Raw genomic sequence first — 27,013 nt, forward strand, 5'->3', positions numbered from 1 at the left:
GAATTTGCTCCAGGCATAGAACAGCAGAGTCAGCTGTACAACAGGGGTACGCAAGAGCGGCAATTTACATGGGGTGAGAACGCACAGGGGTGATTCTGTCACGGGTCAGGGTGTGTCACTGGTCCCTGACTGTTGTTTGTTTGGTCCTGTAATTTCTGCAGCTCGTGACGGTGGCACCTGTCGCTCGTTTCCTCTACCCTTTATATCCCCAGCTGTGTCTACAAGTGTTTGTCAGTGGATTGTTTTATGTTGCGTGTGCGTTTCTGGTCTGTTTGTGTTAGCTGTGCTACTTACCAGTGTTCTGTGTTCAGGATACCTAGACGTGCGGATCGGTGCAGGACTGTTCGCCTGCTGGTCCCTGTCCTCGTCTATAGTTGGACATTCCTGGGCTCTCTTCTGACGGTTGTCTCTGCTTCTCTTCACGTCCGCAGGATTACGGACCGTTCTCACTGGAACCGCCGATCGGAGAGGCTTCACTATTATTCACTGAGTCATGGAATTTATTATATTGTTCACAAATTTTTCTAATAAACTTTTCTCTTCTCCTCACTGCGTTTGAGTCCTCCTCATCTCTAAACTCCAGGCCTCACGACAGATTCATGTCAAATTTATTATCTCAATCTTTTAAAATGCTGGAATGAGGTGACATCGGTTGAGTGAGCAGTGGCCGTTTCAGCAGAGGAAGATCTCAGGTCAGAAGCAGCTGTCAAAACCAATCCGCTCGCTCTGGTCCCTGGGTGAAATCACCTCTCAGCTGTACAGCTAACCAATTTAGCCAAGTTGCAAGCAGATTTTGCAGATGTGTTTTCACTCCTGCCTGGTCGCACGGACCTCATACAGCACCATATCGAACCAATCCCCAGGGAATTGTTGCGCAACTATCCCTATCGTTTACCTTAACACAAGAAAAATTAATGAAGAATGGTACAGAATGAATTAAAGGCATAGCTAAAGTTGGGCATAATAGAAGAATCGCACAGTGATGGGGCAGACCGATAGTTTTGGTAGCCAAAATAGACAGCTCTGTCCATTTCTGTGTTGATTATAGAAGGGTGAATGCCGTGTCGAAATTTGACGCTTATCCAATGCCCAGAGTTGACGAGCTACTTGATCGGTTAGGTTCAGCTTGCTTTTACTTGACACCGGATTTAATAAGAGTATTGGCAGATCCCCTTATCGCCATTATCTATAGAAAAATATTTTACTCTTTTGTTCGGGCTGTTCAGGACTCCCCCCACCTTTCAGCATCTCATGGAAAAAATACTCCAGCCCCATTCTCTGTATTCCTACCTTGACGATATCATTATCTACAGTAATGATTGCAGCGGCATCTGGAACACCTATGTTCTGTCCTGAGATCGCTGAGGGTGCTCATCTTCTAGAACTTCTTGGAGATGTGGGAGATGAGGAGGCTGTAAAGGTGAGGCGTGAGCATCTCTGTGTGGTGCGTCTCGGATGTTGCTGTTACATGTGCAAGAGAGAGTTCAAATACACTTATGCATTTTAGCTGACGCTTTTATCCAAATATTAATTTTTAGGAGAGTCTTTTGATTTATCGAGGGGTAGTCCAGACTTTATGACATCCGTCTTACAGATTTTTCCTCTTTGGCCATTCACAAGGTTTCCTGTGGTGTCACTTCAGTCTTTGTACGGTGGGTAGCTGCAGGGGGCTGAGAGTTAAGATAGTGTTGGTGGACGATTTTACTGATCTAATACTACACAATAAAATCAATTCACCAAATTTTATGTCGAAAACCAGCAAATAACAAATAAAAATTTGCATCAATATGCACTTTTTGTTTACATAAACATTAAAATAATAACATTAAAAATGATGGCCAGATTTTAAAGGAGTGTCTTGCAACATGTTATCTACTAACATGTACAAGTTCAAATAAAGTTTTGAGAAAAAGGGTTTTATAAAAAGATAAACCTAGCATATTTCAGCCTTTAAATCATTAAGGGTAAGAGTCAAAAAAGATAAATTACTGACGTTTACAATGCACATAAGCTTATCTTTTATTATTAATAGTAAAATTCAGTCCGATTTTCCCATGGCGTTTGTCATTTCTATGCAACCATGCACTGCGCTCTCAACAACGACTAAGTTTTAGTAGCTAATGAATTTCCACCAGCGAAAAAAGCTTGGTGTTCTGATAAGTTGCGATTTTTTCATCTCGCTGCGCCTGGAAAAAATTAGTGCGTTGCTTAAATTATGAGTGCTAATTTAATACGCGCCTACATTTGAAATAACGAACTTGAGCACGCAAAAGACTTGATATGTGAACGGCCCCTTGGCGAGCTACCTCCAATCAGGCCACGAGCTACTGGTAGCACGCGAGCGACGTGTTGGAGACCCCTGAGCTAGACAATCTGTGCAGTCTTTCGCTGTGTATGAGACATTTGAACAGCATTTGAATGGCCATGCAACGATTGAACATTTATCAGTTTTCCATAATTGGGAGAGAAAGGCTGCAATGTGTTACATGTACAGACAACATAATTGTGAGTTTCATGACAACAAGTGTGACTGGTAAACAAGGTCTCAGTACCCTTCAAAGTCATATATCCTGTGAGGTGATCCCATTTAAAGATAGGGTAGGCAAAGTGGTTCTAAAACACTTTTTGCCAAATTTGTTTAAACTGTCTTTATATACCAATACATATCTAAAATGTAAGTACTCTGAAAAGGAGTTCATAAAAATAGAGTGTCTGTAGTCCTCTCAGGGCTGCAATAAACACAGCTCATTATTCCATTCAGAACAAGTGCTCTGATTGACTTGGTCACTGTTCCTCTCCCTTGTTGCTATGGCTACCAGCCCTTCTGCAACAGGAGCCACCCACATGCGCACACTCGGTTGACTCGCTCATTTCGGAAGAGGAGATGCGCGTACCGACCGCGAGCCACGAAGTCTCACAATTATGGCAGAGAAAGAGCAGTCAAAAAGGTATTTTATTACCTGTGATTCTGACATGATGTCACTCCATAACACTGTGCTCCTCTCCGCTCTGCACTGGTAAACACGTCCTCCAGCTGAGCGGTTGGCATTGCGTGTTCAAGTGTTTTGGGGGCGTGGCTTTGGAATGAACTCAGAAGGAAGGGGATGGGAGTTTCTCTGTTGGATACTTTCAAAATCCAGCAGTTTTCTGCTAGTTTCTCAGACTTACCTACCCCGCCTTTAATTACCTAATCTCTAATTTGGATAAACTTGGTCTGGTTGGATTAAAGGAAAGGTGGCAAAAAACCCAATGCTACAGTACATTTCTTTCCAGTATACATCATAATTGTGTATACCAGTTCTGAATATTTAACCTTTTTAATTTTCTCTGAAGAGAACCATCTAAATCAGGGATCTCCAACCCTGCTCCTGGAGGGCTACTGTCCTGCAGACTTCAGTTCCAAATCTGTTCCAACACACCTGCCTGTAATTATCAAGGAACCCTGAACAGCTTGATTAGATGGTCCAGGTGTGTTTGATTGGGGTTGGAGCTGAAATCTGTAGGACAGTAGCTCTCCAGGAGCAGGGTTGGAGACACCTGATCTAAATCATACATTTCCTGTCTTGTTGCTGTGAATACATCTTGTGCATATATGATCTGCAGGCTAAGGCACATTTGAGCGAGCAGGTGGAATTTGGATGGCAAGTCTGTCTTTGTAATCAGAAATTAAATCATCGATTCATGACTGCAGCCATGCATATGATTTATCATTAACATCACATTTTTTTGTATAAGCAGAGAGTATGTTTGAAATGTTGTAAGTTACATTTTTACATCATTAACAAATTTACCTCATGTAGTAGATTTTTGTTAATGTTTCCTCTAATCAGTCCACCAGGAGGAATTGAGTGGAATTCTGGATATTTTTTGGGTTTAGCGTATCCACAGGTGGTCAAATTACAACAATGAGTAACAGTATAAGAACAATTGTGTGGATTGGTGAAGTTGTCTATGCTATATGAACATTCTCCTACACAATACATTCCTTCCTTTTGGTTGGTACACACAAAAGTTTTTGGTTTTTGCTCATTAGATGTGTATGATGTGAGATTGTATATCGACTCTGTGAACCTTATATGTGTCATTTTGTGTTTCTGTGTGTGTTCACCTATATGTTGCAGGTTCCAAATTTTTAACATAATAGCACAATTTTGTGTCTATGCCATTGTTGTTGTTTTCGTGTAAACGTTGTCGTCTGGATCTATTTTAAGCTGATACCAGGCAGTGATATTGTGCATAAATTTTGGTGCTCATATGAATCCTGAAATGTTTTCATTAGGTGGGTGGGTGCTACCTGAACTACAGCAAAATTATGGTGTGCAATTTGGATACGATACTAAACCGGGAGGCCATGTAGCTGTCTCTTTGGTTGTGATTGTGATTTTTGGCGTGGATGGCCCCTTGGGGTATTTCCACACCCACCTCCCACATTTCAGGTTGTGTGTGAGCAAAATTCTTTGGCCCAGTCTGATGCACGTGGACCCGGAAATTTTCTTTCATCCGGCCTCCATGGGATCGCTGCAGTTGATCTGGAAGACAGGAAGAGAAGAAAGTGACAGTTATATATTTATTCTGTGTACCTTTAAATAATTTGCACTGTGACATGTGGTACCATCGCAGTTTCCCTTTTATGGTTGTGGCCACACAGCTGTTGCATACAGCTTTAATTTCACATGGTTACATTACTTTAAATGAGTCCACCCCCCAAGATTATGGTTATAAACATAAATCTCTTATGAAAGGCAAAGGGGGAGGTGTTGCTGTAATTGATAGTAATATTTTCAGAATTACTAAGAAGTCTAGTTTCAAATATAATTATTTTTAATAGGATCCTTTTCCTATTTAGCACCAACATTTTGAAACAATCTTCCTAACATTGTCCGGGAAGCAGACACAGTCTGTCAGTTTAAATCTAGACTAAAAACACATCTCTTTGACTTAGCATACACATAACACATTATAGACTTCTTTAATTCAATGTTAGGCTGCATAGTTTAGATCAGCCGGAACCAGGAACAATTCCCATAAATCCTGATATACTTGGTACATCATAAGAAGGATGGAGTCTACGCTAATATTAGTCTCTCTGTTTATCCCGAGGTTTACCGCAGTCCGTCAGATCCAGGCCATATCCAGATCTGATGAAGGACCATCGCATGGACACGACAACAACGCATCCCTGAAGGGCCAGCCTCATCAGCCCTGTGAAGGCCTCATGGACACCCCAACAAACCCATCTCCATACTGGCATGATGACTCCGACACCCAACCAGATGGAACTGGATAAATATTGTGAAAGTTCTAATCTAATCTGACTTCTGACCTATAATGCTTATAATCATACACTGTTCGTTCGTTGGCCAGAGGAGAACTGGCCCCCTGACTGAGCCTGGGTTCTCCCAAGGTTTGTTCCTCCATTCTGCCACCTGATGGAGTTTTGGTTCCTTGCCACTGTCGCCAATTTCGCCTTTCTTCTCCTTTGTCGCCATTGGCTTTTGGCTTGCTTAGTTGCATTTAATTTTATATTTAACAATATTATTACAACATTATTTTCCTATTATCTCTGTAAAGCTGCTTTGAAACAATCTGTATTGTAAAACGCGCTGTATAAATAAAGGTGACTTGACTTGACGGTTCATGCCACCTTGCTTCACAAAAATGCGTACCATTACCATGTCCCCTTCTGAGAATTTCACCTCAGAGTTTGGATTGAATTGTGCATCATTTATTAAGTTTGTAAACACTCTAAACAGTGTAACTTTGAGTAGACAATTAGTTTACAACTAACTTTTTTCAGACTTGTTTTCTCCACCATATCTAACAAATCACCGCAGAGCATAAAAAGCATGTGACCAAACTAAGCTTCGGAAGTCCATGTCATACAAGAGTGGGATCAATACAGTTCTACCTAATCTCATTGAAATAAATTTGTGCCAATGAGGACACAACTTGTGTCATGTAGCCTGGTCAACGGATTCATATATTGATCAATAATATAAAATATACAAGTATGTGATCATAATTATAGTAATTGTAATTGAAAATAATATTTTGTGTGTTCTGTTTAAAAAAATATATAAATTATGTTATAGGGAAGTGTAGTGTTAAATAATTTAAATAATACTATTATCATTTCCATTTATGCATCAGAAGAGGTCGTGAAGCAACCATTTTTTTCAAACCAGCTGTCCCAACCTTATGATTCTGCATGACATTTGAAGCTTCAAATGTCATCAATCACGTGGTTTTGTCATTTCGATACAAGCATCGGTACAGTGTGTGATACAATAGTGCTTTGAAAACTACGTCGGAGCATCGGAGCCCCAGTATCAAACGTCATCACTACTACAACTCGCTTCAGTGGACTACGTTACATTAGTTTAGTAGTTTTATACTGCAAGAATAGATGTCAATTTTCTTTAAGTGAACATAACCTCATACATATAATTTACTATTTAGGGCCCATATCCGGAAGGGCCGAAGGCTCTATTGATTTCCTCAGGATTTTTCTTTTTCTTTGGTCATCTTTTTTTTTTTTTGTCGTCAGGGTTTTGGGGCTTTTGGTGCCTGTAACATGCTCAAAAACTCTTGAAAATGTGGACACAGGTCGGAATCCACACCCATTAGGGCCGGGCCAAAGCTGGTACACGAGCATGGCAGGGGGACTTTACGGCTCCCTCTTGAACGGAATATGGAATCTTGGATACATACATGAACTTAAAAGAATGAAACTCGATACAAATATATACATATAGCTCATCGAGTCAAACAACTTCTGCACTCTGTTATTAGCTCAACCCAAAAGGAATTTGGCTATATAGGGTTGATTGAAAAATGCATGCCCTAGAATTTGATATACTTCTCCTAGGGAATTCATCCGAACGCCACCAAACTCTGTCAGCATGAATTCAAGACATTGAGGATTCTAAATTGCGAGCGGATTTTTGATATCTCGATCTCACGTATGTGGATGTTGTGGTTCATAGTCATAGTGGCACCAGCTGGCTGCAGTAAATGTGATAAAACTACAATAAAACACCGTCCTTTTACATTTAACCAGTTTAAATGCATATTGTCCATTGTGCACGGGGCTTGGGCCCATCATCGGTGCTTGCAGCTATTTTTATATATTATTTTTGCACTTAAGTACACTACTATATTCCTGTCTAGGTATTAATTTTTTATACTTTTTATACTTATTATACTTATTATTATCTGCTGGCCAGTCAATATTCACGTCTTTCAACTGCTCTTGTCACAACCTCAACCAGCTCCTCAAAGGCATGAGACTGAGGTGGCGAATACTCAGTTTCTCTTGTGTCGACACTGATAACATCTCGTTCCTCAGAACTAGATAGTTGTAGTGTCGGTGCCTCAATCGAGGCAAAAGGAACCGCAGCGCATGCTTCCAAACCCTCAGAGAAGGCGCTGGACCTATCAGGTGAAGGCAGAGATAAGGCTATATAATAACCCCACTGATAGATCCATTTGCGAACCCCATGACTGCGATCGCCGCTGCGCCTCTTTAGCAGCGGGACCAGAGCCCTGAGGAACGCGAGCCTGAGTGTCCTCGCGAAAGAATGCCAGACAGGATCGGAGTGTACGCATTGGAAGCACATTAAAGTGCTCACAGCCAACGCCCTTGAGTGCTGCATGTGCATGCTCCTCACCCAAACAAGCTACACAAATAATGTGTGTGTCCTCACCTGTTAAATAACATGGGCAGGGGTGCACACACATCTTAAACTGCTGCTTGCTCGCCATGACTTGAGTCCATCAACACCCCCAAAGTTTCACAGTTGTTTCCTCTTCATGGGTTCAACATTTCATTCAGTAACATTAGGCAGTTTTGAACTTATATGCTGTATAATGATTGTGTTATTTTACGCATGCATAAGCAATCTTCTACCATTTGTTTCTCCTTCACCTGTGTTTTGATCTGGAGGTTCTGTACTCTTTCAGAAGATGCATAATAGCGCCCCCTACCGTATATCAGTGAAAACATGGATCACCGGAAAAATTCTGTCAATGGCAGGGAAAGAGTAAAATAAAGTAAATGCCTATGTACACTAACACTGAAAAATTCAGATACTCAGAATTAGGAATTAGGAATCTGTTTTCTTTAAATAAATATTTTTAATCAATGTACATAAAACAGTATGTACAACTATGTGAAAAAAGTATATACTAGGCTACTCAATCAAAAGTGTAAACACAACTACAAGAAATTGGGAAGTCTGTGTAATTATACTTTTAAGTATATCTCAATCAAAAGATTAAGTACAAGTACAGGACAAATATACTTTGACTTTTCTGACAGTATAAGTCAAGTATACTTAAGTGAAATTTTAAGTATATTTCTGAGAAGTAGATAAAAATTAGACTTAAGTATACTTTCTTATTTATAGTTTAAACGAAGTATAGTAATAGCACACTTGACATAAACTTCTTTTTCATTAGGGAATGTTTATGGCCAGATCTCATCTGAAACGCTCACATTGATCAGAACCTCACGGTCGATATTATAACACAGGGAAATGTTTGTGTCTGATGTGTGTGTGCATATGTACACACACTGTTGTTATATTTGTCTCATATGATTAATCTCAGTGCAGTGCTGTGCGTCTGGAGATTCAGCCTGGGTTGGTCCAATCTCTCCAAGGCATTGAGGGTATTTTATATTATAAATGAATGGTGTCTGTGGGCCCGTGTAGAGCAGTGATATTACTGCAGTAATGGAGGGTAATGATCTGGGCTCTGAGAGAAAGAAATATCAGGATTTCTTATGTTTTCTCTCTCCTTCTCTCGTCTCATGTTATTTTAACACCACATTTTGGATACTTATCCCAGAGGAAAGACAAAAACATAGAGTTTCCTATCTGTCAGTCACTCCGACTGCATGTCAATGACTGACAGTAGGGGTCATACTTGGAAGCCCTAATCACCTCTGATAGTTTGAGAAAAGGCCAAAGAAAAATTGGAATTTACATGCACCTCTCCCCCAAACATGTGGGTATGAAAGAAGCCGGTGTGCATTCACTCATTCAGATTTGTTCTTCAGGGCCAACCGAAGTGTCATCTATACACAAGCTCATTCCATTTGCTTAATTTGGGAAGGATTGCTGGTGTAAAGGTTGCAGTACTCTCTCCACACATTGCATGCATATATGCAGAGAGAACTTCCCCATGGGCCTTTCAGCGATCAGAAAGAGCAAGCTTGCTCCAAAAGAGCAAACACAGATGGAGAGCATATTTTTAAAGATGCCTTTCCGCCTGTGTGTTTTTGGGTGTCGATATCTCTCGACCTCGGATGACCATGATCTTTTTCACATTTTTGTGTCGCACAGACCTCCCAGTCCTCTTCTTGCATGTTGCACCAGGTTTAACTCCGCTTCCCGCTTTAACTTTGCATGTACGTAAAAAATTATAGTTCCTCTAGTACCACTCGATTGAGTTTGAGGCCTGGTTAGCACTTCCCAACCCTTCGCGCTGGCTCATTCTGTGGGATTCTCTTTACCTTGGTGGCAGGTAAAGACGCTCCTGTCCTGCATGTGGAAATTGCAGTCCTATTGGTGAAGGAAATTATAGAGTCTTTCCCTCCAGCTGAGATGAAGCATTTTACCAAAGAAAGGCCGTGGGTTGCAACCAAATGCAGAAATGCATTTTGACATGCGTTCACCAACAGCATTGGTTTGCGATTATAGACCTGAAAGATGTGCACTTCCATGTCTCAATTTTGCCTTGACACAGACCGTTTCTTCTGTTTGCTTTTGAGGATCAGGCATATCCGTACAAGGTCACGCTTTTGGGCTGTCCCTGTCACCTCGCGTCTTCACGAGAGTTGCAGAGGCGGCACTTGCCCGCAAAGGGAAGTGGACATTCGCATTCTCAACTATTTCGATGACTGGCTGATCCTAGCTCACTCTAGAGATTTGTACTGCGCACATAGGGACCTGGTTCACAGACACCAAACTCATTTGGGGCTTGAGGTCAACTGGTTAAAAAGCAAGGTCTCCCCAGTGAATTGCATCTATTTTCTTGGAATGGAGTTGGACTCAGTCACTATTATAATGCTTCTTACGAAAGGGAGTTGATACTGAACTCCCTAAAGAATACTACTCCACTGAAACTTCTGGGCCATATGGCGTACTCTGTGCCGGTTACGTTTTTGGGTTGATGCAAATGAGACCACTTCAGCGTTGGCTACAGACTTGAGTCCTGGGATGGGCATGGCGCAGTGGCACATATCACGTGACAATCACAGAGATTTGTCGCTCGCTTATTCAGCCACTGGACAGCAGAGGTGTAAATTCCAGGGGTCAGAAAGCTGTCTGAGTCCCACCTATGAACTCAGCCAGCTGATTTCACTAATTAGTTCTATCTCCTGGCTGGAAAACTGTGCTAATTAGCAAATCCAGGTGATTGGAACAAAATACTTAGGTGGACTTTTACTTTCTGAACCTGGACTTTACACTCTGCTGGAGAGACAATGCATTTCTACGGGCATAGGTTCCATTACAACAAGTGTCCAGGTGTGTTGTTGTCAAAACGTCTCGGTTACGTATGTAACCCTAGTTCCCTGATAGGGAACGAGAGGCTGCGTCAAGCTGTGGGAACGCCTCTGCGTGTGTGCGTCATGAAGCACGTATGGAATCAGTACAATGGAGAGACGGAACGTCATAGGCGGGTGACGTCATCGACCAGGAAACTATAAAGCACCCCCAAAACACAAGCGCGACAGATTCTGATAGGCCTGAAGGAAGCGCTAACGGGCATGCTGGAAGTATGGCAAAACAACACAGCGTCTCGTTCCCTATCAGGGAACTAGGGTTACATCCATAACCGAGACATTCCATTTCAAGGGAACTCGAGCTGTGTCAAGCTGTGGGAACGCCAATACCCACATCGCCATAGGAGCAAATAACCGTCATGTGGGAACTAGCGCACAGAGGATGAGAGCACCTGCGCCCCAGGAGTGGAACTTAAGTCCAATTCATAGAACTTAACAAATGTATGCGGTGAGGACCATCCAGCCGCATCACAAACATCACTTAGCGATACTCCTGACAACAATGCTTTAGAAGCAGCCATACTCCTAGTAGAGTGGGCTCGTAGAGCCAAAGGTGAAGGCTGACCAGCCGACTCATAAGCAAGTGAGATGGCCTCAACCACCCACTTGCTCATTCTCTGTTTAGACGCGGGACACCCTTTCCTGGGTGGCCCAAAGCACACAAATAACTGTTCTGATTTCCTCCACAGGGCAGCTCTGTGGACGTAAGCGTCTAACGCCCTAACCGGGCAGAGAAGGTTAAGTTTCTCCTGATCTGATGACACAAAAGGAGGAGGATAGAAAGCCTGCAGCACTGTAGGTCTAACAGCATTAGTAGGGACCTTAGGGACATAAACTGGTCTAGGGTATAGAAAAGCCTTAACCATACCAGGCGAAAACTCCAGGCACGAGGGTGCAACCGACAGGGCCTGCAAATCTCAGATTCTCTTAAGTGAGGAGATTGCAAGCAGAAAAAGAGTTTTATATGTGAGAAATTTCTCAGAAACTTCCTCAATAGGTTCAAAGGGGGCCAAAGAAAGGACCTCTAGTACAATGGGCAAATCCCAAGTCGGCACCCTCGTACGAACTGTAGGCCTCAGCCTCAAAGTGCCACGAAGGAAGCAAGTTATAAGTGGGTGTCTCCCAAGAGAAACTCCACTGAAAGGGACATGGAAAGCAGCTAGTTCCGCCAAATACACCTTTAGTGTGGAGGGGGATAACCCTGCAGAGAAACGCTCCTGCAGAAACTCCAGCACTGCACCCACTGGGCCGTTAACTGGGTCCTGCCGGTGTTCTGCACACCAAGAAGTGAAAAGTTTCCACTTCAGGGCATATAACTTCCTCGTGGACGGAGCTCTGGAGTGAAGGATGGTCTCAACAACCTCAGTTGAGAGACCAGATTCTATGAGCTGGGCCCCCTCAGAGGCCAAGCCCACAGTTTCCACAACTCTGGGCGGGGGTGAAATATTGTACCGCCCTCCTGAGAGAGTAGATCCCTCCTGATCGGAATCGCCAAGGGAGAGCCGTCCAGAAGAGATATTAGGTCCGCGAACCATATTCGGGCCGGCCAGAACGGGGCTACTAGAAGTAGGCTGACCCCGTCCCGGGAACCCTCTCCAGAACAGGTAGCAGAGCAACCGGGGGAAAAGCATACAGACGTGACCTCGGCCACGGCTGTACCAGAGCGTCCAACCCCAGAGGGGCTGGCTGACTGATGGAGAACCACAGATGACAGTGCGTTGTCTCCTTGGAAGCGAATAGGTCCACCTCGGCGTGACCGAAACTCAACCAAAGGAGCTCCACCCCCTCGGGGTGGAGCCTCCATTCCCCCGGCCTCGGCCCCTGCCTCGACAGGGAGTCTGCTACCACATTCAAATAACCAGGAAGATACATAGCTCTCAGAGACCATAACTTCCCCGTGGACCACAGGAGGATCTGACGGGCCAACTTATAAAGTGGACGCGACCGCAGGCCCCCCTGATGATTTATATACGAGACCACCGACATGTTGTCTGACTGAACTAACACATGATGACCTCTGAGGTCTGCTAGGAAGTGTTTCAAAGCTTGGAACACCGCCAACATCTCTAGACAATTTATATGCCATCATAGATGATGGTCCTGCCACAGACCTTGGGCTGGACGACCACTCATGACCGCCCCCCACCCTGTGAGGGAAGCATCCGTCGTTAGCGTTACGTGACGACAAAGAGCCCCCAACACAGGCCCTTTGGATAGGAACCAGGTTTCTTTCCACATGACCAGAGCACGAAGGCAGCGCCGCGTGACTTTGATCGTGCGGAGGGGATTTCCCCTCGGGGAGAATCCCTTGGTCCGGAGCCACCACTGCGCAGTGGTCTCATGTACAACAGGCCGCAAGGTATAACGTTGGACGCTGCTGCCATCAGACCCAACAGTCTCTCAAACTGTTTTACAGTGAGTAGCTGGCCTAGCTTTACTTGTTTCATAGCTGAAAGAATCGAAGCGATGCGGGTCGGAGAAAGAAGGAGATAATACACTTTTCTTTGCGTTCAGCCTCAACCCCAACTTTCTCATATGAGCGAGAACAACATCTCGATGCTGAACCGCCATCTGCTCTGTCTGAGCTAAAATCAACCAATCGTCGATGTAATTGAGGATCCGAATGCCCTGAAACCTCAGGGGTGCTAAAGCTGCATCCATGCAGTTCGTGAAAGTGCGGGGAGATAAAGCTAGGCCAAATGGAAGAACCTTGTACTGGTACGCCTCGCCCCCGAAGGCGAACCTACGGAACTTCCTGTGTTGTGGAAGGATGGAAATATGGAAGTATGCGTCCTTCAGATCTATCGTGACAAACCAGTCCTCGGATCTGATTTGTGACACGATCTGCTTGATAGTGAGCATCTTGAATTTTAGCTTCCCTACCGAGCGATTCAACAGGCGCAGATCTAAAATTGGAGGCAACCCCCCATCCTTCTTTGGAACGATGAAATATCGGCTGTAAAAACCTGACTCCAACCTGGGAGGAGGAACCCGTTCTATAGCCCCCTTTTGAAGGAGCGCTTTCACCTCTTGTTCCATTACCAGAGCCTGCTCGGGGCCCACCACTGTGGGCAGAACCCCTCTGAATTTTGGTGGACGACACCTGAATTGGATAGTATAACCCTTTTTTACTGTGTGCAGAACCCACTGAGATATTTTTGGAAGGCTTTTCCACTCTGCCAGAAATACTACTAAGGGTAGAGCGGGCACCGTGTAATGTGGTGAACACCTCTCTCCCACGGCAGGGACCACCCTCAGCATCCTGACACCAGTGGCGTCAGGACTTCCTCTTTGCCGAAGCCTTCTTAGCCATAATAACTGTCCTCAGATCAGTTTTGCCAGACGACTTCGGCTGAGAGTGCCGCGTCTGGTCCCACTGTGTGGAAGGGGGAGCGCGAGACGCGACACTCTGCTTCTGTTGCACCCTATGTGAGGAGCTGACTGACTGCCTGGACTGCTCCCGCCCAGCAGTACCAGGGACATGAATTTTAAGAAGCATACATTTCTGAAACGCTGCCGACTGTTTCTTCTCTTCCTGAAATCTATCTATGACAGTATTTACAGAATCACCAAAAAGACCATGAGGAGAGAGCGGAGCGTCCTAAAGAAAAGCTTTGTCTTTTTCTTTCATACCAGAGAGATTTAACCATAGATGCCTCTCTGCGGCCATCAGGGCTGCCATAGTACGGCCCATTAGCTTAGCCGACTGCTTGGTGGCGCGCAGAGATAAATCTGCAGCCTGACGCAGTTCGCGAACTACACGAGGAAGGCAAAAATCTTTCATCTAATTCAGATTTTTCTCTAGACTCCTGCCTAACAGCTGGCCACTCGATGCTTAATTTAGAAACAGCACGAGTGAGCACCTCCATAAGCTCCTCACTTTCGGGAGAGCGAGATGGCGAATCATCGACATCTCCCGCCTCCAGACTAACAACATCCAGATCCTCAGAACTGGATAGTTGCAGTACTGGGGCCTCAGTTCGGGGGGAAGAAACCGCAGAGCGTGCTTCCAAACCCGAGACTGAGGCACTGGATCTAACAGGTAAGGGCTGAGATAGGGCAGAGCCTGTCTCAAGCCCCGCTGTTAGATCCATCTGCGATCCCCACGAATGACGTCGCCGCTCAGCTTCGGCATAAGCGGGACCCGATCCGCGGGGATCGCGAACCGAACCACTCTCCTCAAAGAGTGATCGGCGGGGGCGGGGCGTTCTAAGAGGCAAACGCTCGCAATGCTCACAATCAGCCCCCCCTCGAGAGCTGACTGGGCATGCTGCACTCCCAAACAAACAACACATAAGCTGTGTGTATCCCCGCTCGTTAGATAGCGCGAGCAGGGAGGAACACACTTCTTAAATTGTTGTTCGTTCGCCATTGTCTCTCAATATAATATATGTTTAGATATATATATATATATATATATAGTTTTTTGAAATAGTGAAACTCCTGCTTAGTGACAGACAAAAACACTTGAGACAGATCCACATATAGCGCTTACTGAAGGCAAAGAAGCTGTCGCGCTTGTGTTTTGGGGGTGCTTTATAGTTTCCTGGTCGATGACGTCACCCGCCTATGACGTTACGTCTCTCCATTTAACTGATTCAATACGTGCTTCATGACCTACACATGCAGAGGCGTTCCCACAGCTTGACGCAGATCGAGTTCCCTTGAAAGGGAACTCATGCATCTGGTGTGCAGTGTGCAACGTGCATGCAGCGTTGGGCTCCTGGACAGGACCTTGAACTCTAGCAGCTGCATTTTGGACCAGCTTTAATTTGTTTATTAAGCGTGCCCGGCAACCACCCATAAGAGCATTACAATAATCTAACCTTGAGGCCATGAACTAACTGTTCCGCATTTTTCATTGAAAGCATAGGTAGTAATTTATATATATATATTTGTGATGAGGTTCAGCGTTTGGAAGGAAGAAGACAAGGTCGGCGTGACTGGGACTCATACCTTTTATTTGTACTCAAAACCACAATAAACAAAACAAAACAAAACAAAAGGCACTCACACAGTGCATTCACCGTAGCAATCACCACAGCTCAAATCACTCAGTACTCTTTCCACTGGATCAGCTCGACTCTTTCCGTTTTCTTTTCCCTCTTTTAGCACAACTGGTTTATGGCGTACGAGTCCCTAGTCCTTCTCTCTTTCTCTCGTCTCTCACTCCACAGCGTTTTATATCCGGTCTCTCCATGCCAATTACTGCAACAAGACAGAGGTGTTCACCACGCCCCCCTCGCCACAATTTTTAAGATGGAAGAATGTGGTTTTACAGATGCTAGAAACGTGGCTTTCAAATGAAAGATTGGTATCAAAGAGCACACCCAGCTTCCTAACCGACGGCGAAGACTTGACAGAGCAGCCATCAATTCTTAAACAGTATTCTAGGTTATTATGTGAGGAAGTTTGTTGTCCAATAATTAAAATCTCTGTTTTTTCAGAATTAATCCTCTGGGGTTGGCAGTATCGCTGGCGATACCAGCTCACTTTTTTTCTTATCAGTGCAAAAGAGACTGATAAAAATACTGTGTTGATTTTGATCTTAGTTATAATTGTTATACATCATTCGATCCTGTTAAGTGTCTATTTTTTTGTGTATACTCACAATAAAAACAAAATGTTGTGCTTTTGGACAAATAAAGAAAAAATAAACATGATGCGAGTTCGGCCTTCTCTCTGTCAGTGAAGTCCATTCTGAAACGCGTCCAAAAATGAACTGTAACTCAGCGAACACTCAGGCATACAGGCGCACAGACATGAAGCTTGAATTCTCTTCTTTTAAATGAAATAATTTATATAAAAAAACAAATATTCTCAGTTTATGTAATCTGTATGAAAAGAGAGAGATGTCAGTCTTTTTCTTTTCAGCTCATTATAACTCATTAAGTGCTAGTGTAACCACGCCCACGGAGAGCGTGCGCTATTCAAACGCAAATGACCTGAGGCAAGTCATGCAAACATGCGAACGCCCACATCAGCTGGATAAAACACATAAAGTTTAAAAAGAATCATGTACTTTACGTTGTCTTGCTACACTGTGAGAAATAATACTATCATAATAATCCTGGAAAATTTACCTTAGAAGTGCTGGTAGTTTCATTTTGAGGAGCAATGGATCCAGCTGATGTGAATAGTAAGTTATTTATTCTTAAGTGCTTTGTTCTAATCGTGATATGGAATAGTGTCAGTAAACCGTAAAAATACTTTAATTATGAATAGCGTGTCTGTGTGTGAATGAATGAATGAACGGCACAGAAACTAAATTCTAACAGAGTGCGGTGTTGCTTACTACAGCTGTACAGCATGCATCTGTGCAGTTAATTCACACTCGCACCTACATTAGTAATGTTATTTTTACATGAACACATCCAAACTATCTTGCTATAGCCTACTGAGATGAGTAAAAATACACTGAAAAATGTTGAAATAAAATTTCTTTGTAATGTTCATTTGCAGTTTGTTTATGCCTGCTTATACAATGTTATGAGCAGAAATTGGGGAACAAAAGCTTATTTGATATGGCAGTAGTCTATTTTACAGTAAACTTTACTTTTACTTTAACTCCACTACATTTCAAAGTCAAATATCTTACTTTTTATTCTACTACATTTTCAAAATCAGTCGCTCCTTTTTATTTATGAGTGGATAAAAACATAACTGGTCAAACGAGCCACCATTCACAGTACAGCGAGCGCGTTTTGTTTTGAACTTGAATTGGCGGTATCTACTAAGTGCGAACCAGAGCCGTTATGAGAGTTGGGAACATAGACGGTTGCGACACAGTAGCTGTGTCTGAAACTGCTCACTCGTTCACTCATTCATTAATCCCTATATAGTGTATGGCATTTGAGTGCACTATATCTGCAAGGAGTGAACAAAATTACGTGTGTGTGTGTGTATATATATATATATATATATATATATATATATATATTTAATGGCGTTGTGCAGGTTTATGTGAATGTATCATAACTTTAGGATGTTAATAATTATGACCATAGACGCTCGACAAAAATATATACAGTAGATACTGTAAATGTATTATACCTTATGGGAACAGTCCCCTTCCCTCCAAAATTAAACACAGAAAAAATGTATTCAATTCAAATATATATATATATATATATTATATACTATATATATATATATATATATATATATATATATATATATATATATATATATATATATATAATCTGACTAATTAATGTAATTTTGTTAATAGATTGGTGTGGCAAGAGTGACATTAGTCTTCACGTAGACTGAGTAAAGCAAGAGTCTCGTGACAAATTATAATAGGACATTATAGCCATAAAAAATCATAGTACTTAGATTCTTAAGTACATTTGAAGGCAAATACGTTTGTACTTTTACTCAGGTGAATGTTTAAAGGCAGCACTTATACTAGTGCTGGCAAAGTATCAGAGGTGATTGGGGCTCCCTGATTGGGTGTCATCGACACCCTCCATCAGGGAACAGGGGTTACAACAGTAATCGGGACGTTTTAAGTGACTGCAAGATATGATTTCATTGACTGCAAGATGGAGATGAAGAAGCTGAATGCAGTCTCCCAGAATAGCAATGCGGTCAGGTGTGTGTGTGTGTGTGTGTGTGTGTGTGTGTGTGTGTGTGTGTGTGTGCGCGTGTGTGCGCGTGTGTGTGTGTGTGCGTGTGTCTGGCCATTAGTCTGATGGTGTCATACTGATGTAAGCAAACCAGTCTGCAGTCTGTCCCTGGAAGATCAGAAAAAAAAAAACATTTTGATGGACAGCAGTGGGAGTGAAAAGGGCTGAACCTACAACCAAGAATGACATAAGAGCTTCATAAATTATGTATTCTCTGTCCAAAGTCATCTCATCCAGTTTTCTCACATGTTATGAGAATGATGAGCCGTCTTGACATTAATCATATAAGTGTCATATTTTCTATCTTAAAGAGATGTTTCATCTAAAAAAAAAAAAAAAAAAATTCACCAATTAGTTAAAGTCCCGTCACTGGCCAATGATTGCAGTCCAGAAACATCCTGAGCACAGTAAAACAAGACAAAAATAAGAAAATGTCTACAGAGGCACAGGTCGGTGTTTCTGTAGACACAAACACCAACACAGACAGACACTATTGGACCATAAGTAATTATAGATTTTAGAGTCTACAGTTTGTTTGTTTATTTATTTATCTGCTTTTTTTAAATCACATAGTGCACCTTTAAAACAATGTAGAAAATGAGAATGCAGCAAGGTAAAATGGTTTTTATCTGTTAAATATATGACAGTTCAACTAATCCAAATATGTGACAAATAAATGACATTGCGCCTTTCATCTACATTTAATATTATTATCATAAGAGCCTTTCATAATAAACGAGATTCTAATTGGTAGAAAATATTTATAGATGTCATAATTTCTGGCCTGGATGGGCAAGAAAGGACACTCTGAAATTACTAGTTACCCTAGTAACTTTTTAAGAAAATTATATAAAACAATTTGTCTGACAGTAAAAGCAATATGCTAATAGATTAAACAGCCAATCTTAACTTTTAATATTCATATTCAATTTAGCTCAACCAAAATATCCTTATCCTTGATGACTATTTGACTGTCTAGGCCTTGAGGTGAACTCTACTAAAAGTCTAATTTAAAAAAAAAGCCACAGAAGTCTTGATTTCAAGTATCTCGTCTACCACCACCATGGCTAGTTCAATCACAAAAAAAATGTCCAAACCTGCTTTATTTTCCTCTATACCTTTCAGCAAGGTTAGCCCGGTTGCTGCATGACCTTGTCATTGGTTTACTTTTCAATCACAACAGCATTAAACACCCGCACTCACACACATGATTACCTCTGTCATAAATTATAATATGATAACATGTAACGGATATAATTGTACTGAATAACATACATGTATAATTATGGATTATCTTTCTGATCTTAATGAAGATATTTTGGTCATCAGTTCCAATTAGATGTGACATACTCAAGTAATTTTAATTCAATACTCAGATATCACTCTCTCATATCTCTCTTGCGGGGAACAGACATAGATTAAATTATCTGATACGAAATTGGATTTTCAATAAAGAGCTGCCATTTATAATTTAATTCTGAATTAAGTTTAGGCTATGTAGTTTAGGGCTTCAAGCTATCATGTTGCTGTGCATGTAGTCAGGGGCACAACTACCCAGTGTTAGAGGGGTATGCAGCAACAATTTTGCCACAGGGTTTTTACCAAAATCTAAATGTAGATATCAGCAATATTATTTTGCATTAAGTTAGCAAACACTTGCCAGTCTGTTAACATTAATATTTGTAAGCCTCCAAGTTTGGTAGCAAATCTATGATTCCATGGTAAACCAGAGATATTGCGTTATTTGGTTTCCAGATTCTTGTCATTTATTGTACATGCTACCTTATATTTTTCAGTTTTCAGCTCAGCAACCTCGGTTTTGCATATTCTAAGCTAGCTAGCTACATATTCAGGCTGCTACATTCCCAGTGTTAGCAAATGCTAGTCTGTTAACATGAATATTTGCAAGCCTCCTCCGAGCACAGACGTCACACTTTAAATCCAACCTGTTGCCTTTCACCATCCACTTTTTTAGCGGCTGTCCTTTTCCCTCTTTCTTTTTCTAATTTTAACCGCTGACAGCTTTTTTGCTTTATCCATCTTTTTCGAGTTTCAACGACAACTCACTACTGTGGTGCTCACTCAGCGCTCATGGCGCCCCCGCCGGCTCGCGATATTACCCTTCTATGTCAAAATAAATTCTATGATGGAATCTTATGAGGGCGCCGGCCCCTACTCTAGCTTGTTAGTCCTCAACAATTTATAACCTTTTATATAAATGTATAAAACTTAACCATTGCTTTGGCGCCCCCATGATGCGGCGCCCCTAAAGCCCTAAAGCGCATACCCACTTTTTGCGCCACTGCATGTAGTGTATCATATTATTAGTATGATATACTAATACATTTGCCTAAATCTAAATAGTGTATCAATGTAATGTGCTTGATTTAAACTTCCATTTCCAGAGTGATGAATCAAAATAAATATCCACAGTTATTATGTCAACTTTTTTTATATATACTTTGATTGTACTGCCAATACTTAAGATATTTTTACAACAAGTTGTTTTAAGTGCATTATATCTCACGGATGGAATAAAAGTGAAGCAAGGATTCAAATGCAGAAAATGAAGGATCTTTAGTTAAGTTATAAAATAAAACAAACATACAAACAAAACCACCCTGAGGGGGAAAACGTCTCAGGTTACGACTGTAACCTATGTTCCCTGAGAACAGGGAACGAGACAATACGTCATCCATGCTATGGGGGGAACGCCTCAGGCTTGACAGGTGTCTGAAATCAAGTATCAACTCACAGCAATCATGTTGACCGGCGACAGCCCGTGCTTCATCAGCTGAATGATGAGCACGCAACCTGGATGTATAAAAAGGGCGCCTTGAGACCGTGACAACATCCTATCGTCTGAGGGACTGTTGCAGGCAGGCCCCGAGATATGGCAGGGAGACGTATTGTCTCGTTCCCTGTTCTCAGGGAACATAGGTTAAAGTCGTAGCCTGAGACGTTCCCTTTCGAAGGGAACTCATCAATACATTATCGACGCTATGGGGAACAAAATACCCACTCCGCCATGCTGAGGGGAGATCATGCCCAAGGGCAGTGACAACCATCAGAACCAGTAATTCAAAGAACACTGAAACCACTCACCCTAAGCTCACATTGGGCTGTCAGTGACAGCACTCCCTACCGGTCATAGCCCAAGCTAATGAGCCGAGAAACTGCCAGAACACTATTCACTATCACTATTCAGGAGCACTATCACTATTCAGGAGAGCATGCCTCCTGAAATACCACCAGGCTGGCCTGGTGATCTATAATAAGACGCACCGACTGGCCATTGCCTCTGTGTCCGAGACAGAGCCTCCGGAAATTGTCTTGGATAAGGCATCCAAAAAAAAGAAGGCCTGCAAAGCTGGCAGAAACCATTCAGTTCTGGATCACAGTGACGGGATTCCCTGGAGAGTGTGACTCAACCTCAAGAAAGGACGGAAGACGTCCACTCAATCCATCGGTCTACCCAGTGCTCGTTCTGAACACTGAGAAAGTAAGAGGGATCAAAACCAGGAAGGTCTTCTGAAGCCTAAGACCTGATGACCCCCTATGTGGGGAGCTCCAATACATGAGGGCTTATATCAGGAAGGCAAGGCCACAGCATGTGGAAGTTCATACTCAGGAAGGCCCGTGCGGCCTGTAACCTGGCGACCACAGTATGTGGGAGCTCATATTCAGGAAGGCCGGGTGAGGCCTGTAACCTGGCGACCACAGTAAGTGGAAGCTCATATTCAGGAAGGCCGGGTGAGGCCTGTAACCTGGCGACCACAGTATGTGGGAGCTCCTATTCTGGAAGGCCAGGTGAGACCTGTAACCTGGCGACCACAGTATGTGGGAGTTCATATTCAGGAAGGCCGGGTGAGGCCTGTAACCTGGTGACCACAGTATGTGGGAGCCCATATTCAGGAAGGCCAGGTGAGGCCTGTAACCTGGCGACCACAGTAGGTGGGAGCTCAAACTCAGGAAGGCCGGTGAGGCCCAAAACCTGGCAACCACAACCTGTGGGAGCTTACTTTCAGGAAGGCCAGGTGAGGCCTGTAACCTGGAAACCACAGTTTGTGGGAGCTCACATTCAGGAAGGCCGGGTGAGGCCTGTAACCTGGCGACCACAGTATGTGGGAGCTCACATTCAGGGAGACCGGGAGAGGCCTGCAACCTGACATGTAGAAGCCCATCACCAGGAAGGCCGGTGAGTTCTTTAACCTGGCGACCACAATATGTGGGAGCTCATAACCAGGAAGGCTGGCTGGGGCCTGTCACCTGGCGACCACAGTGTGTGGGAGCTCATAACCAGGAAGGCCGGATGAGGCCTGTAACCTGGCGACCACAGTGTGTGGGAGCTCATAACCAGGAAGGCCGGATGAGGCCTGTAATCTCGCGACCACAGTGTGTGGGAGCTCATAACCAGGAAGGCCGGATGAGGCCTGTAACCTGGCGACCACAGTGTGTGGGAGCTCCCACTCAGGGAGGCCGGGTGAGGCCTACAACCTGACAACCACAGTATGTGGGAGCTCACATTCAGGGAGGCCGGGTGAGGCCTGCAACCTGACAACCACAGTATGTGGGAGCTCACATTCAGGAAGGCCGGGTAAGGCCTGTAACCTGACATGTGGAAGCTCATAACCCGGAAGGCCTGGGGAGGCCTGTAACCTGGCGACCACAGTATGTGGGAGCTAGACTCACAACCTTGCTTACCGAACATGTCCCCGGCTCTGTATAGGAGGCGAGTTCTGAAAAAGAAGAGAAAAATGTTATTTGCGCAAAAGAACATTTTCACTCAGCATAAAAACCTGCAGCGGGCGGAATGAGGCACACCGGGACTCAGAAACTCAGTAACCCCCTCTTTTTTTTTGTTCCACAAGTAAGGCGCTCCTATCAACCTAGCTGAAGCGGGGCATCAGAGAATTCATGAACTCATCATGGGCCCCGCCCCAGGCCTGATGTAGGAGGAGCCTGGGAGCGATGGTGGTTAGGATACAAGATCCAGGGAGGTGATATTAACGTTTGGTCTGAGAACGTTTGCTCTGGATCACCTCCCTGAGATCGTGCCTCCCGAGGGAGTTACGCCTCCTGCGCGGCCTGCTCCCTCTGCTAGGAGGAGGGGGCCAACGGGAAGTGACACTGGCCTTCTGGGTCTGTCTGTGACCCTCAGACCACGACGAACCAGGCCCTCCCGCCTGCCTGGGCTGGGCCGAGGACCTCCACGGTATGCAGCTCTTAAACGCCGCAGACGCGCCCTCGCCTCCCAGAACTTATCGACCACCGTCTCGACGGAAGGTCCGAAAAGCTCGGAAGGCGAAACCGGCGAATCGAGGGGAAAGGTTTTTTCTTTCTCCCCGATGTCAGCCTGGTTGACCCGCAGATGCCTCTCCGTGCCCACCATTGCCGCCATTGCTCTCCGTGCCCACCATTGCCGCCACGGGTTCTTCCATGCCTTCTCGATCTCAGAGTGGAGATCAGGAAGGAATGGAAGGCTCGTCCGGGCTGGTGGCATATGGGAAGGGAGGAACCGATCGTCCAAAATACCACGAGCAGGTTCCTCCTGGACGTGCCTCAACTGTAGCTGCAATCTGTTGGTGGCGCGCCACATAACGTCCACCAACTCAGCGTAGACTGGGCAGAAGGGCTGAGATGGTTCCGTCTCAACCAGACTGACATCATCAGCAGCCAACTCCTGCCCAGCCTGAAGAGAACCAGTTACAGATCCATCAGAAAGAGAAAGAACCTCTTCAACATCAACCTGTAACTCACCCTCGTCAGCTGGCAGATCATCCGCGAGGTTAACGCCCCTCTCTAGACGATCTGCCAGCTCTATCTGAGAGCCCCACGAGCTCAAGCGCCGCCGAGCCTCAGCCCGAGCGGGACTGAAACCACGGGATTCAGATGCCGCGCCCACTTCCCTTGAGAAGTGGTACAGACGAGAGCGGAGAGTTCTGATAGAAAAAATCCCACAGTTTGCGCAGTGTATGCTCTTCCCCCAGGCAGAAAACGCACAGATCGTGTGAGTCCTCCGGTGTCAGATATCTGGGACACGGGTCGGCACACTTGCGAAATGAATTCTTCCTCTTCTCTGTACGCTTCATTTTCTTAGTTGATTATCTTTCAAACAGACAAAACAGTCCCTGAAGACGAAAAGGATGTTGTCACGGTCTCAAGGCGCCCTTTTTATACATCCAGGTTGCGTGCTCATTATTTGAGCTGATGAAGCACGGGATGTCGCCGGTCAACATGATTGTTGTGAGTTGATACTTGATTTCAGACACCTGTCACGCCTGAGGCGTTCCCCCCATAGCGTTGATCACGTATTGTTGTGTTCCCTTCGAAAGGGAACAAGACAGGCATCACAAAACTTGACTTTGGCAGAAAAACCAGAAACACGAGGATACACAGAGTGACGAACCAGCACAGGACTGCAAACGTGGGGAGACTAAATAGGGAAGCAAACAAAAGAGGGTAACGAGGAAAGCAGGTGTGGCAGATGAATCAATTATCAGGTAATAAGATGATAGGGGCTAGACAATCGACAGGTGAGCACATGGCACAAGGAAACACATGACTATTCATGTGCTCACAACAGACAGGACTATAACACAAGCAAATGACAAACCGGGAGTGTCAGAGCTCTGACACCAAACCAAGATATAATCTAGACAGAAGTGACAGAACCCTGATATTATATGTATATTATATATATTTTTTGTCTTATATTGTAAATATTGTGTTTTCACTGCTCCTTTTCACATATTGTGTGAGGTTTTAAATATTTTTTTCTGTGCCCATTAATTCAACGTCTGTCACTGTAAGCAAATTAAATTATGTTTATTATTTGTTGAATATTGCTTGTGTTTAAGAACTAAAGATTGTTCCTGCATAATAATTATTGTAACAGTGTTGAATCTGATTGTTTGAATTCATTATTTGTTGATTTATTTTAATATCACTCAAAAACAAATTTCTGTCCTAAAATTCTAGATGACGCAGACTGGTAGGTCCTTAATTCAATTTGTTAGCGATCACATTGTTATCTACATAGCTTAGCTGATTGGTTGCTGTGGCATCAGCGGCCAATGTGCTTGCAGCTCAACATTCAATTTTGTTTGCTGTTAGCAGTTTGCAGCGCACTTTCAGAAACTCTCCACCTTCCCAAGCTCCACCTGTATAGATTTGCTACAGGGTTTATTTCATGTATGTTATACATGCAGCAGCATAATGTATTGGCAGTAGCAAGTCTCTGTACTTGCTCTGCAGCAGCAGTAGCAATAAGCAGCAGCAAGAGCAGCGTAGCAGATCTATTCCGCAAAGACCAAATTCATTTTGATTTGTCATGACAGAATAATCATTGTTGTAAGGTAATAAAAGGTAAATGTTCCTCAGACTGGAATTAAATTTGGTGCGATTTAAGTTTGGTAAACAGGTCGATAAAACACAGCAAGTTTAATCAGATTCATGTATTTTAAGTCGTGTTGCTGTGAGGAATAATAATTGCGTAATATATAATCCTGGAAAAATTTACCTCAGAAGTGCTGGCTTCAGTTTCATTTCGAGAGCAACGGATCCAGCTGAGGATTGTGAATAGTAAGTTCTCTAAATATGATATGTTACAGGCGAAATAAGAATGTTTAGACAAGATTTCGTTGACTAGTTTTGGATAGATTATAAAGCTTTTACAGTAAAATAGACTACTGCCACATCAAATAAGCTTTTGTTCTCCAATTTCTGCTCATATGTTAAGATTACACTTGAAATATTGTTAAAATTGTAATTGTTGTTGATTTACATGTGTAAACCATGTATTAAAATAGCAAAAAATATATTTACAAGGTAGTGGTAAACAAAATCGTAATAGGTCAATATAAGCCTTCTCATTAAATAATTTATTATTGTGTTTTTTTAGTGACAAATTTGGGGAGAGGATAAATATTCCAAAACTTTCTGAAGATACAGTATCAGAATTAACTGCACTATTATTGGAAATGTTTACCTTGGATATTATACAATTTCCATGCATACAACATTTGTGAAAAAAATTAAATTAAAATAAAAATTCAAGATGTTTCCAACTATAACTTTTAACCAATTCTCTAGAATGGCCCATATACCCTATTTGAACAGGATTTGTTTTCCGGTATGACTGTGTACTCAAAATGTGCTTTTGACTTTCATGTATATTTTGATTAATTATATATATATATATATATATATATATATATATATTTTTTTTTTTTTTTTCTTTTTTTTTTTCTGGCATTCTTTCTTGTGGTTCCCTCTCAGTGACATACCTGACTAAAAGGCTCATTATGCGGGTCATTGTCTGCAGGTGTGAATCCCAGCATTATTCATGCTGAACTCTCCTGGATAGAAGCTCTCCAGGAGCTGGATTGGAGGCGCCTGGTGTACATCTATTCTCGCTGTCAGTTTTTGTCTTTGCTTAGTTACACAAAGCTGTCCCATGTGTTTTTCCCTGAATCTTCTTCTTGTTTTGTTTAATTGAAATAAAGACTGCTGCAGTTTTAATAAATAAAGTTTACTGCATGGTTTGACATTCATGCAGAGTTTAAATATACACATTAGACTCAGAAACTCAACATGCTTGTGGGAAAATCATAATTTTGTTATAAAAATGTTAATTTGATTGATCACACTAGCATGTCGCTTTCCTGTGCGTTTCACGACACATTCAAAGTGAAATGTTGACTCTCAAGACAGGAGACTCTGTATGGTGCAGTGTATCTGTTTATGTCTCACCATTACAGGCCAGAGACTCAGAACTTTTATCTGTTACTGTCTCACCTGACAGGAGACT

The 27,013-nt window shown here is 43.1% G+C and overlaps 1 pseudogene; it reads right to left on the reverse strand.

Moving 5' to 3' along the window:
- Window positions 1-3,604: 3,604 nt before the first annotated feature.
- LOC143710842 (uncharacterized) lies at window positions 3,605-24,293 on the reverse strand (annotated as a pseudogene).
- Between the last annotated feature and the right edge of the window lie 2,720 nt (window positions 24,294-27,013).

This window comes from Siphateles boraxobius, unplaced genomic scaffold (genome assembly GCF_051911475.1).
Source record: "Siphateles boraxobius isolate OS27281-9 unplaced genomic scaffold, OSU_SipBor_1 48, whole genome shotgun sequence".
NCBI classification, from domain to species: Eukaryota; Metazoa; Chordata; class Actinopteri; order Cypriniformes; family Leuciscidae; genus Siphateles; species Siphateles boraxobius.